The 14920-nt window shown below is 44.3% G+C and overlaps 1 protein-coding gene across 7 annotated transcripts in view; it reads left to right on the forward strand.

The window, feature by feature from the left end:
* Positions 1-14920, forward strand: part of LOC138261641 (zinc finger protein 585A-like) — a 311686-nt gene that overhangs the window by 233400 nt on the left and 63366 nt on the right. The window lies entirely within an intron of this gene.

Raw genomic sequence — 14920 nt, forward strand, 5'->3', positions numbered from 1 at the left:
CCCAGTGAACATAAAGCAATTGCCTTGGCCAGAGTTTTGTATTGTTGTGTAGCATTTCTATAGTGCTTTCTTACCTCAAGTCCCAAAACATTTCTTTGCTAGGTCGTTCTGCATGGTTGCACAATGGTACCTGTAGAGGTGTTACCTTGACTAACGTGTGCCAGAAGTGCTGTAGGCATGTTTTTCAACCTCTTAGAAGTGGAGTGGAATGTTAGGGAGTGTAAAGAATAGATTTGTAGACAGCTATGCAGCTCAATGTGACTTCAGTCAGTCACCATTCAACTGACATGACAAATTTCAATGTTTATAGTTTCTTTATCTTTTACAAGAGCAAATGATGGAGATTACATGAAATGTGGTCAGATGAGGACTTCCACATAACACAGCCTCGTGTCTAGTCACCAGACTTAAAAGCCAATGTATCTAGTATTGATAGTGCTGACTAAGGGGCAAGGACATTTTCTAACTCCGATAAGACCCGCATTTCAAATAGAGTAGGCCTTAAGGCTCAAATGAAGCAGTTTATTATGAAATGAATTTGGAAAAAATACTCGCCTGGAAATATCCTACACTGAATCCTAAAAATGTTCAATAGTTTCAAATAAATGATAGACGGCGGAAAAGAGGATTCCATTTGCAGAGGATAGCACAAAGTCTCCCTGAAGGCACTGCTTGTTCATGTGATGCTGATTTTATCTTTTTCTGTGCCATAGCTGTTTAGATAAAGAGCTCTCTTAGACCTTTCTTGTTTGACCTAATTTTTAGTTTGCACCACCATGCAGCTACTGAACTGTTAAACCCTGCAATCAATCGATGAGTTAGATTTTGGTTTCAGGTCTTATTCACAAAAGGTTTGAAATCTAATATTGAAAGTAGGCTAAGAATACCTGACATCCACCAATATTAATGGGCTTCATAGTTAGTTTCACTCAGTGACTGTCTGTTTTTTGTGATGGAACAGACTCCGCTGAGGAGTTATATCTGGACCGCTGAGAAACACACAACCTATACTTTATTTTAGGAACCCACAATCCCATGTGCCCTTCCACTTAATGCAAGAGCCCCACTAATAAGATAGGAGGCAGCTCTTAAGCGGTTCTGGTAGCAAGGACAAACAGTGTCCCCTCATATCACATGGAACATTGACAACCTGGACAATATCCATGCGTGGGACCTCCTCTGTATGTCCAAGTTGGGAGATGTATGGGCACAGAGGAACATCAAACCATTCAAGCATTTGACAAAAGACTTTAAACTTAGCAACACCCAATTCTTCAGTTACTTACAGCTTCACCAATCTCTGGAACTTTGTAGGGGGAGGCTTGAGCCAGTGCCTGAATTCAACTCGTTGAAAATTACAGTAACAATGGAACAATGAAACAAGAAATGTTTATCCCAGGTTTATAAATCTCTGTTTCTGAATATGCCAGATCCTGTTTTATACCTGAAAGAGAAATGGGAAAGCTATATTGTGTCACTAGAGGATGAGGGATGGGTAGAAGCTAAGACACACTCATGCAACTTCGCCATTACCTCTCACCCCTAGACTCATACAATTCAAATATTTTCTCAGAGTATGTTACTGCCCTACGAGACTATGGCAAATGGGGAATACCACCTCCCCTTATTGGCCACGATGTACCAACCCACAAGGCACATTCTTTCATATTTCTTTGGTCATGCCCCAACATTGTGATATTTGGGCAACACATTCACCAGAAATTAGCTGTATATGTTAGCCACCTGATGGATCTAGACCTTAAAATGTTAATATTGGGAATTATGGATGGTTGGGAGGGAAACGCAGGTACTAAGGCCCTAGTAGGAATAGGGTTCCTGGTGGCCAGTCGTGATATTGCATGTAAATGGAGAAGTATTGTTCCTCCTTTACTTCCTGATTGGCATAGGGGTATGGACAGTTGTATGTGCATTGATACAAAATGTGTGAATGCATGAGGAAATGTTCCAGAATTTGGAGCTTCTGATGCCAGGAGAAAAAAAAGCCTTGAAGAACAAGACTGAACAAACTCCTGATTTCTGCTAAGAGCCTTTACCAATGGGGCGATGGGAGGATTGAGGGGCTTGACGATTTGTACTTAATGTGCAGGATAGAGTTCATCAAGCTTTATATAATAAGAGTTATAATTTCAAAAAGAGGTTTTGGTTTCTAAGCACTGCTGTGGTCCCAGCCACTACTGTTGACGTTGGGCACTCTTGTTGTCCTGATGCATCTGAATGAAGCCTATCCAAGAAAGTTGATTTGAAGTGTTTCCTAGCTCCATAACACCCAGGGAGTCATGTGTGCATTCACCCCCCCAAAGCCCCCACCCTCTTCACCCACCCCGGTGGAGCTAGGCACACAGCTCACCTAGAGACTGTTTGCCTATGGGCTCAGACAACACGTTTAATCAGTGGTTCAGGAAGATGCAGGTGCACAAGCAGTCAATGTCCACTCCTCCTTGCTGGGGAATATCCAGTGTGGTTTGGAAATTAGGAAGGATCCAGGACAACAAAGTATTCCAAGTCTATAAAAAAAGTTAAATATTTTTGACCAAGCCTCTGACCCAAATCTCAAGATTGTTGACCAGATCTTACACAAGTTAAAAGCCCTCACCACATCCAAAGAAGCCTTAACCACTCGCTGCAATTTAGTAGCTACCCCACCAAAACATTTTCAACCTTCACCGGCCCTACGCGCTGACGGCTTTCACTTTACACAACCCCATTACACCAATCTGAGCCAATAGGATCACAACAAACACCGGTGAGAGAGGTGACCACCCGCTTGTCATGGGATCTGAAGAAGTCTCAATACCTCAGACACCCTGCTGCAAAGAGCCACCATCATACAGAGTTGGAACACAGGTGGACACATGCATAAACTCACAAACTCCTACAAGACACAGTGAGGCTAATTAACACAAACCACATAATGCCCAACTAGGCAGACCCCTCAACTCATCCATATACACTGCCACCTAATTTCTAGGCAGTGAAAAACCACACGAGCCGCGGTCCATAACAGAACTCAATTATCCCAGAAGTTCAGATCAGCCGTATGTTAATGGTAGGTTAGAGCCCCACACTTGAGGCTACGACTGCTATGTCATCCGCACACTCTCCTAGGAGATGCACACTCTCACCCCAGAAAACACCTGACTTGCACATGGAGGGCTTATGAGCACTCACATTAAAGCTTGTGGTGCAGCTCACCAGACAATAGTCAGACCGGTGCCCGAATGACAGAGTAGACCGACCACTAGTGCCAGAAAGGCTGGAGTGTACACACATCAAGTAGCCCATCAAAACAGCAGTTAACTCGATGTCAAGAGGCAACTCCTGGGAACATCCCTAACCTCCGCCATGACCCTGCATCATCCTGGTAACACAGTTGCAAAAAGATGAAACACAAAATCAGTCTTCTTAGCAAGGATCAGAAAATCAATGTTACTAACTTAAATGCAACCTCGCTAGCGATACAGGAGATACCTCGCATGCAACACAGGCTTTCACACAGCCACAGCAGTTACCGTCCTACACACCTACAGTACAGCATAACCACGGCCAACCCTATCACTAACTACTAACTCTTATAGACCGATGAGAGCCATCATTCTGGGTGTCTTAAACCTCCCCTGGAACCACAAGGAAGACTTACAGGTCACTGCTTTAAAAAGCCTATTACCGATGACAACCTGGTACAAGAGTGCACAAGTGCAACACATACAAAGGGGGGGCCACGATTGCTCTAATCGTATCACAGAGAAATGCTCTTATCATCAACTCCATCAACCTGACTAACAGGTCAGACCATCACCCAATCATATTCCACATTACCACAAACATACAGAAATCAAAAGGTCAAGAGATCGAACCACAACACTGGAGGAGACATACTAGAAACATGAACAGACATGACCTGATTTCCCCTATGCCAGCAGAACCTTTCGCCACCAACTGAGCTAAGGAGCCTACAAGAGCTTACTGAACGCTAAAACCACAAATTGTCTGATATATTCGAGATGGTAGTTCCATTACACCTCAAAAGACACAAAAGCAAGTTCTCCCAACATTGGTTCAACCAAATTTTAAATGGAAAAAAGAGAAAGCTTGGACTAACACAGAAATTATGGATACAAGAACTTTCAGCTGACCATCTAAAACAGCTATGGACGCTAAGACAAACCTACAGTAAGACCATAGGGGAATGGAAAAGCATACTTTATCAGATCTCAACTAGACAGAGCAAAAAATAGGCCATGAAAACTCCTCGAAATTGTCAAGCAAAAGGCAGGAAAAGTGAGGCCTTTGCAACCTTCTTTGATGAGAAAATATTGGAAATTGAAAAAGAAATCTCCGTGGACAGAGACCAAACCACAAACATAGCATCCTAGCTTATATGAAACCAACATCGCATTCCAATCATCCAACCCACTTGACAAATATCATTTATTTAGTCTCCCCTTTCTGGACGAAAATAGTAACCCTATCACTAGCTCAAGGAACCATACCTGAATGTTTGACGACAGGACAAGTGACCCATCTCCTGAAAAAAAGAGGAGCTGATATAACAGATCTAAAAACTTCTGACCGGTGTAGAACATCCTCTTCCTCGCAAAACTGTTGGAGAAATGTGTACATAACCAATTATATAAACGCATTGAACAGTACAACCTACTAGGCAAGTTCCCGTCAGGTTTCAAACCAGGCCTTAGCACTGAATTAGTCATCTTTCACATCATGGATTATGCTCTTAACATACTGAACAAGAACCTGCCTCCTCATCCTACTCAACCTTTTATCAGCGTTCAACACTCAACCCCGTTCTGCATTCCAGTAACTCTCAGAGGTAGTAGTGGCTATCAGGAAAGTACTAAAATGATTTACATCTTTTTTTGAAAACCATCAACTACAAGTTAAACTAGGAAAATCTCTGTCTAAAGCTTCCCCAATCAGTAGAAGAGTTCCTCAAGGATCCACTATTTCCCCACACTTTTCAACCTTAATATGGAACATTGACAAAGATCTTCAAACAAGCACACCTGGCAGACCACATATACGAAGATGACATTCCGCTACCCTTGAAGACTTCACCCATTAAAAGATATCATCCGACTCATTGACACTCGTCGGAAAACCCAGACCTGGCTGAGACAAAAGCACCTCACTCTAAATGCCACAGAAATTGAATTCCTGCGTTGATCCCCACTAAATAGCTTCCACTCGATATAGGAATGGATAAAGCAATTGATCGCCTTCAAATGCACACCTGTAACCATAAGAGCAACAAAGTCCCTTAGAACACCCCTGGATTAAAATCCCAACATGCAAGCATGCATCAGCACATCTACTCCCAGCACTTGTCTAGAACGTAACAGATTCAATAGGGTGAAATCCTTCATGCCATTACCAGACGTCAAGATCACAGTCCAATTCCTAGCCGTCTCCAGACTGGTATATGGAAGTGCAACCCTAACAGGTTTACCAAAATCAAGCATGGCACCAGACATGACCCCCCTGAATGCAGCGGCAAGATTAATAGATGCTTCAACCACATTAGTCCTGCTGTAAAGTCTATCATCTGACTTCCAGTCAAAGCAAGGATCCAGATGAAAATAATGTGCTTGATCCATAAAGCAATGCACCGTGATACACCGAAGTACTTCAAAAATAAGCTCAAGCCATCAAGGGGCAGCCACTCCCTAAGAAGTGCCAACTCGCTCTTATTGCAACCACTGCTGAGAGTATGGCACTCCCTCCACCCAGATCTTCAGTCTAACCCATTGATGAACAGATTCAAGAAAGAGGTTAGGAGGATTTTACTAGACAGATTATTAACATAACACCTACTTTTTAACCGGAGCTGTACCACAGTCTCTTTGGCCACAAGCACACTCTTGTAATTATTTTGCTTTATATTTAGGGGATCCTATATGTTATGAAAGGGGTTTTGGGAGTTGCTCTATATAGTGCTCTTAAATACCTTTGGCTTATGTTCGTACTTTATAAAAATAAATAACTGTTCAGTGAGTGAGAGTTATTCATCACTCTCCTTTTTGTTTTTGACCCCCTCTTTTTTCTCCTCCCTTCTGTTTGTGGTATCTTTGCTTGATCAAGTGAAATTCTGCAGATCCTAATCCTGCTGGTCCTCTTCACCATATCTGTTCAGCTTGCTATAACCAGCTGCCTCTTCATTTTTTTTATGGGTACCTGACCTTCCTAATTTTTCTCACTGTATTTCTTACTCTTCCCTTTTTTCATTTCCATCCTCCTTGCCCTTGTGTGCTTCCTCTTCATCCTTTGTGTACATTTTCAAATCCTGTCAACCTCTACTGTCTGCCCATGTATCCTCCGTGCTTCTGCACAATTCTTGCTTACGTGTTTGATTAGGGTGGCAGTTGTCTGTTTTGAAGTTCTACTCTAAAGCAATTACATACTTTTAATATTTCATCATTCTGTGTTTTGTTTCAGATCTTTATATTACAATTAAATCCTCAAATATACACATACCTACAACTAGTGGGTAACCAATGTAGGAAGCTGGCTCTATAAATAGTGAACCAAAAAAGGTACACTGTGCAATCAGTCCAAGCAAGTACCTAAGGAATTACAGAGGCACAAATTACACCCCAAACGCTTTCTTTTGTGGTAGTGTGGGTGAGCAGCTAGCCATATCACAGCGTAGTGCTAGGCATGCAAGGCACACACATAGGCTTTGAGACACACTCAATAAAGAAATATGACACCAATTTATAAAACACACACCTACATTAATATAATTTATTTTAGATACCAAGATCACTGGAATCAGGTGAGTACCTTTTGAGATAGGAATTTTTAGAGTTAGCAAAAGTCAACACTTTTTTTCTGTAGCTGCAATGCTACTCCGTGAGGGAGAAAAACAAAGCAAACAGGTACATCACAGCTACTTAAGGACCAATCTTCTGGACTTAAGGTCACTTCGGGCAGCTCTGGGGCAGCCGGATGCAGTGGTGCAGTTCAGTGTTGGGTGCCCTGTGTAAGTCAATGGGAATAGGTCTGGTCACAAAGATGTTGCAGGGGTGGAGTGAGAGTCCAGTCCAAGTGAACCACTGAGGAGGCTCAGTTCTTGCGATGCATGGAGACATAAGAACACCAGTTGTCCTGTTCTCCTTGCTTTGAAGCAGCCGAGTGCAAAGTTGGTTTGGACTACTGGGTTTCCATCACCGGTGGCAGTCGCAATGGAGAGGGTCCACAGAAATAAGCTCAGGCGCGGACTTAGGGGGACCAGTCTCGCCGGACCAACAAGTGGGCTCGGGTTTCACGAGCCCGGAGGACGTAGGGACACCAGTGGCCTTTTTCTCCTCAGTCCCGGATGTCAGGGTGCCTAGGTGCCGTGGACCTTTCGTTCTCCATCACCAGAGGCGGTCGCAGTTGAAGGCGACCTGCAGACAGAGCCTGCAAGGACCGTCAGACAGTCCACAGAAGGCAAACTCAGTGGGTCAGTCTCTGGAGGGCCTGGGAACCACATTGACACCATTAGCCCATTTCAGCTCGGGCTAGGAGGCTCGGGTGCAGTGGTGATGTGGCGTCGGGATTTGGTGGTGCCGGGTCCTGCAGATGTACAGAAGCAGCTCCTCTGCTGTAAAGGAGTTATTCTTGGTGATTTGTTGAGCACTGGCAGCTCTGCCGGTTTCTTGAAGGCGGCAGGACCGGTCACTTGCTCCACAATGGTCGGGTGCAGCAGGCAGGCTGGCAGGGTTCATGCCAAGTCCGTCATGCTCCACGGGTAAGCAGGCTTATTGTCCACTCCTTTCGTGTCCAGCAATAATCTGTCTTCCTGGTACAGATTTTAGGGGGGATTAAGGGGAGTGAAGGGTAGTAGCCAATGGGCTACTTACCCCTGGGGTCAGTACACACCCTAGATGACCACTTTCTTTGGGTAGCAGGCATCACCCTGTCCCAGAATTTCTAACTCAATCACACACTAGTAAGATGGTGACATTCCTAAGACTTTGTTCATTTCAGGCTGGTCACTCTTGAGGTGTGTCCAGCCTGGAAATGCAACACACCTTTTGCAAGGCTCATTTTCCTGCTGTCCAGAGCCAGACAGGCCCTAGGACAGGGGGTCGGCATCTTCCTCTGAGGAAGGCTAACTTTGAATACCAAAGGCGGTGGGCTTCTTTGAAGCCTCCTGCCTTGGAATGCAGATTTGCACGTCATCCCCTGGGGAAGGATGGGTAACACTCCTGCCAGAGCAGACTTTGATTATGATCTTCAGAGAGCACATATTCTCCCACTTGGGGGTCAGAATCACATCTGTTGGTGACAGGATGGCTAGAACTAGTCAGTGAGCCCAACAGCAGTTGGTAGGTCTTCAGGGGGCACCTCTAAGGTGCTCTCTGGGTGCATGTACTAATCAATCCATCACTAGAATCATTGAGAGTTTATTAGTACAAGATGTTTGTTACCAAACCTCTCTAGTTTTAGTGAAGCCATCATGTAGCTGGGGAACTCTCATTGGCCATTGTTAAGCACATGTATTTAATATGGCTTCCCTGCATACTTACTATGTCTAAGAATGGACAAAGACACAACAAAGGCATATCTGTCCTTGCTGTTTTGCCCACGTGTGATATAATGCACCCTGCCATAGGGCTGTAAGGCCTGGTATAGAATTTACATGCAGTGTTTTAGGGGACACGGCAAACAGGCTGTGCCCCATGTTGTGTTTTCACTTTTGGGAGCACCTTGTCACGTAGCCTGCAATGGCAGTGTGCATCAGGTTGGTGCCGAGTCCCTTAGAGTGGCACAAGTTATGCTGCAGTGGACCCTCTTCAGTACTTATGTCCTTGGTACCAGTGGTACCATTTACTAGGGACCTAAAGAGGTGATAAAGGTCTTGGTGACTTGGGGATCAAGTGACCAGGTGCCTTATTTTGGGGAAGGAACACTGGCACTGGAGACCTGGTTAGCAGGAATCCAGTGCATGTCAGTCAAAGTTGCATCAAAAACCAGGCAAAAAGTGTGTGCGTGGGGGGGAGGAGTATTTCAATCAGAATCTAGCTTCCTACAGTCAACTTATGATATCCTTCACTCACTTACCTGACTGTCCTACCATTCCGACCATGTCTCGCTGTTCATGAATCTAGATAGAAACAGGATATAGATAGCAAAACTCATGTGCGTGCGCAGTGCATTGTTGATGCTCCATCATAATCTTCAGGAGTCTCCTCGGTCTCCTTTATCTAATTACAGCCTGATTCTCTATGGCTCCTCATATATTTTCTGTCTGTTTTTTGTAGCACTTGACGATATTTGGAGCATATTATTAAAAAATGTATATTAAAAATATTATTCAAGGAACTCGCTCCTCCCCGAACTCTTCCTTCCTTTGGTGCAACACTGCAGAGTGTTTTCCATGCCCTGCAGTTCACATTTCCTGTGGAGCTTGTTCCGATGCTCTTGCACTTTATCTGTGCCCCACAAGGATGTGACTACTTGCCTAGCTGTACATAGGGTAAGGGAGATCGACTTCCCCGGAGCAATCGTAGTGGATATGTTTTCTTGTTAAATGACCCAAATTGTGTACACAGGGAACTGTGGAATTGTCTCAATCTTTGAGTTTGTCAGCTAACACTTCTTGCCAGTATCTTTTTAACTTAGGTAAGTGGCACAGTAGATGTCCCTCCAGTACTACCCCCAGTTTCATAGTGTTTGAAGCGTAGACTTCTGCTGGTGCGTAATATCACTTTATAGTGGTTTTTATCATAGCTCTTCTGCCCTTGGCACTTGAGGCCGGCCCTTGTGCTTCGTGAAGTGTGTAACCATTCAGAGCCTGTGAGTGAGCAACCCAGCTCCACCTACTATCTCCTCTGTGCTTTTCAAACTTTTTCCTAATCCATCCTACTATGGAGCAGAGATTGGCTGCTTGATTAGCTTGAGTATGCACAGCCAACTCTATTCAGCTGCAGACAGTCATATTTCTTTGCAATACTGGGCTTTATGCTTTCTCAAATAAAGCTTTTATACATCCTCTGCAGCTTGCTGATTGCATTTTTGGAAGAGGCAGAGAAAGCGCCTGCATCACATATAATAGTCTTGGAAGAGGGGTCATCTTGACCGCTGCCTGCCTCCACAGGAAGCACATCCCACTCACCTACCAAGAATGCTGTTCCTTCTTAGATGAGCTAATGAGGTCTGCATAGTAAGTTGCAGCCATTTGATCTATTCTGTGCTCAAATGGCCATCGCCACCATCCCTAGGATCCGGAAGAACACGGCTGGAGGAAGATCCTTCTCCTACCTCGTCACACAGACCTGGAACACACTGTCGCTTCACCTCAGCCAGCCCCCCCTCTCTAGCTCAGTTCAGGAAGGACATCAAAACCTGGCTTTTCAACTTACCTGTGTCCCCCTATTAGTGTCTTGAGGCCCCCCCACCCGCCCCTTTGTGATGTGACGTCACTTTGTGGATTTCCCCATCGGAGCAGGAAGCGACCTTGCGGGCGCTTTCTGCTCCGATGGGGAAAACGGCCACAAACTGCCTTCCCCACATTCGGAAGGCCTCGTAAGAAAGAGGAGACTCTCCCCTTTCTTACGAGGCCTTCCTGAAAGTGTTTCCTGGCCCCCGATCGCAGCACAGCTGGAAACACCACTAGACACCAGGGATTTCACTTGAGGGGGTCGGCCCCCTCGGAAAACGCCCCCCCCCCTCCCCAGGGAGCACATTTAAAAAAAAAAAAAAGTAGGTTTTAAAAAAAGAAAGAAATGGACAGGGGGTTGCCCGTGTGCAGGGCGACCCCCTGTGGGGGCAATAATCTTTTTAGTTGTTGTATGGTTTCCCTGGGGGCCATTTTGGCCCCCAAGGAAACCATACAACAACAAAAAAAATCTCTCTCTCTCTCTCTCTCTCTCTCTCTCTATAATCTATCTATCTACATGGATATATCTATAGATAGATCTATAGATATATATATATATATACGTGTGTGTGTGTATATATATAAATGTAGATAGATATATATATAGAGATATATATATATAGAGATATATTTATATATAAAGAGATAGATCTCTCTATATATATATATATATATATATATATATATATATCACTTTTGTCAATACGTGTGTGGTTTCCCTGGGGGCTGCGATCGGCCCCCAGGAAAACCAGACCCACATATAAAAGTGGCATATATATAGATTTGCCTGCAGTTGCAGCTTGCGTCTTCAAAGCAATGCACATACTTCAACTGACGCTTTTCAACTGTAGCTTTTAGGCAGCAATAAAAAAGTCAAGTAAGTATTGTGATTATGTTTCTGCTACAAAAGGGTCAGACTTGTCTAGTGGCAGTTTTAGTGCCATAAAGAAGCGCAGAAGGTTTATATGCCTACTGCAAAGAGTAAATCTGTATTTTATGTAAATAGCTGAGTACATTAGTAAAGTCAGCCATTACCTGCGCTATAATACAAATGAAATGTATGTGCGGGGTCGAGGGCGGCTATGGAGAGATGAAGGGTACTTTTGCTGGGTGGTAATGAGGGAATCCGAGGAGGAGGGAGTGGGAGCACCAATAATGATTGTTGGACTGGGTGCAGGAGGTGCTAAAGACTGTGACGAATGGTATGTGACAAGGTGTTTTTTTAGTGTCTTGAAAGAACGTGCTGATTGAGGGAAGAAGCGCAGGTAAGGTGGCCTCTACTGTTGCACTTATCTAAAACACACACCATCGATTTTGTGACTGTCTACGTAGGCTAGTGTTTTAGAGCAACAGTTTAGCCAATAGCAGAGATGGCATCTTGATGGATGACTGCTGCCGTCACTCGGGTTATAGAGGACAGCTCTGACATAGGATCAGAGACCTAGGCATCAGTTACTGAGACAGCATCTGAGGGATAGGACAATGGTGCAGACTCGGGGAGTGATTTTTCAGTCGGAGGAGTCCCATTCGATAACTCCTCTTCCAGTAAATTATGAGGGAGGTGATGAGGACAGTCCTGCTGTCCCTTCGCAAGCAGTCTGTGCAACGGGGTAATAATGGGTTAGCCCAACCCAGAGAGCAGGTGAATGCGGCGGCAAGCAGAGAGAGAGAGAGTGCTCTATTGGGAGCTCCCCAATTTAGTTCACCCCCAAATTCCACCGCCCAAATCGTATTGTGGAGACATCAAAATTATCTATCGCAAAACAAACTGGTTTTGTAAGGCAGGCACCTGTGTTTTTGGTCCTGAGTTCGGCGGCCATACAGAGAAACACACTAAACACAAACATTTCTGGAAACTAGACATTCGGGGGAGTCCACAGAGGTGTGACTTGTGTGGATTCCCCAAAGTTTTCTTACCCAGAATACCCTGCAAAGCTGAAATGTTGAATAAAAACTCTATTTTTCTCGCATTTCTGTCACACAAACTACAGGAATATGCTGGGATCCACAAAATTCCTACCACCCAGTGATTCCTCACCTGTCCTGATAAAAACACTACCCCACTTGAGTGCCTACACCTAGTGCCTGCGTCAGGAATGGATCACCCCAGGGTCAACAGCTGCCTCATGTAAGGACCAACATTGACCGTTGTGTGATCTATTCCTGTCGCAGGCACCAGGCCTACCCACACAAGTGAGGTACCATTTTTATCGGGAGACTTGGGGGAACGCTGGGTAGAAGGAAATTTGTGGCTCCTCTCAGATTCCAGAACTTTCTGCCACAGAAATGTGAGGAAAACTTGTTTTTTTTAGCCACTTTTTGAGGTTTGCAAAGGATTCTGGGTAGCAGAACCTGGTCAGAGCCCCACAAGTCACCCCATCATTGATTCCCCTAGGTCTCTAGTTTTAAAAAAATGCACAGGTTTGGTAGGTTTCCCTAGGTGCCAGCTGAGCTAGAGGCCAAAATCTACAGGTAGGCACTTTGCAAGAAACACCTCTGTTTTCTGTGAAAAAATGTGATGTGTCCATGTTGCATTTCCTGTCGCGAGCATTAGGCCTACCCACTCAAGTGAGGTACCATTTTTATCGGGAGACTTGGGGGAACACAGAATAGCAAAACAAGTGTTATTGCCCCTTGTCTTTCTCTACATTTTTTCCTTCCAAATGTAAGACAGTGTGTAAAAAAGACGTCTATTTGAGAAATGGCCTGTAATTCACATGCTAGTATGGGCACCCCGGAATTCAGAGATGTGCAAATAACCACTGCTTCTTAACACCTTATCTTATGCCCATTTTGGAAATACAAAGGTTTGCTGGATACCTATTTTTCACTCTTTACATTTCAGCAAATGAATTGCTGTATAGCCAGTATAGAATGAAAGCCCATTTCAAGGTGCAGCTCATTTATTGGCTCTGGGTACCTAGGGATCTTGATGAACCTACAAGCTCTATATATCCTCGCAACAGGAAGAGTCCAGCACACGTAACGGTATATTGCTTTAAAAAATCTGACATTGCGGGAAAAAGTTAGAGTAAAACATGGAGAAAAATGGCCCCGCAGCCAAGAGGTTAGAAAAGTTTCAGCTTTGTTTACATTTAGTGATATAAGCTGTACCATAGCCACGATCAGTAGTGGCTGTACATAACAAATCCTGAATTGTTGATGTAGTGTCTGTAAGACCTTTACCTGCTTCTTCATTCCATTCTCCTTGTCTTCCTGTATTTGCTAATCTTGGCCTCAATAGCTATATTAGCCACCTCTCATCACAACTTTGTTTCTGTTCTACAGCGAGGCTATGTTGAGGCCATCCTGGTCCTTCTCCAGGAGAAAATATTGGATCACCTCCAAAATTTCACCCTTACAATGTTAATTTTAGGTCTCACCTTTGACAATGCATGAGCTGTCTTCTGCGAGGCAGCTTGTGGGTTTAGAGTCTGCCCCATGCTTGCCTTGCTTTGCTTTATTGTCAATCTCATTTGGTTGCGTTGTATTTGTCGGCTTGTCTTTTTTATGTACTTTGAGTTTTGCATTCTCTGCAGTGTGTTCCTCCCATTACCCTCCTGCTCCGAGTGCTATTTTTTGCTTTCTCCCTGCGCTCCCACATTACATTGCCTTTATTGCTTCCCCCACCTGCCATCTGATGCCCTATCCTCCGCCTTTCTTTGTCTCTGTGTTTCCCCATTGTGTTGTCACTTTTCCTTCTCCCCTCACTGGCATCCTTCTCTTCCACCATCACTGCCTCTGTGTTGCCTCATTCCCCACCCGCTCCACAGCCCACTCTCCTGTTTTTTGTTCTTTTAATTTTTTTCTTTTTAGAACACACTATCGCTATATGAAAAAAGCTTATTAGCGCCAGATCAATAAGGTGCTTTTCCGCTGCTGTATATTTAATAATCCATCTCCAATTGGTAACAAATTATTTTGTTGGCACACTTATCTGTGTTGGCGCACACTTACAAACTGATGTGAAGGCCGCTTTGTAGCTTTTTTTTTTTTTTTTAACATACGGGATGGTCAAAATGTTTGCCAAATCCAGTAGGTCTCATAGGCAAGACATGTTGACTTTGCCAATCCTTGTTGAGTATTTTGCTGTTAGCCTCCAGCTGTTGTGGGATCTCTACATTCCGGGGATGTGCAGTGTGAAGGAAAGTGGTACATGACCTGAGAGGGCAGTGAGCACTGTCTCCATTAATACAGTCAAACTGAGCATTTGTGAAGTGTCTCAAAAGTAGTAAAATCTAGCATATGTCTGGTGCATATTTGAGAATAATATGCCAACCCAAACCTGGGGACATATTGACTGGCAAATATCTATCATGTCCATCTCTTTCAGCCCGGTCAGCCCTTCCTGTGACTTGGATGTCACCTGTTCTGTCCTCTAGGTTGATCGTCCTCGTATTGGACCCATAACAATATTCAAGCCGCCCCCTATGATGTTGTTCCCCACCATGGGCGAATGATACCTCTGCTAGAGCGTCTCTAATGACTCTTCTTGCCCTTTATTGTATGTGTATTTTG

The sequence above is a fragment of the Pleurodeles waltl genome, chromosome 10 (genome assembly GCF_031143425.1).
Source record: "Pleurodeles waltl isolate 20211129_DDA chromosome 10, aPleWal1.hap1.20221129, whole genome shotgun sequence".
In the NCBI taxonomy this organism is placed as follows: domain Eukaryota; kingdom Metazoa; phylum Chordata; class Amphibia; order Caudata; family Salamandridae; genus Pleurodeles; species Pleurodeles waltl.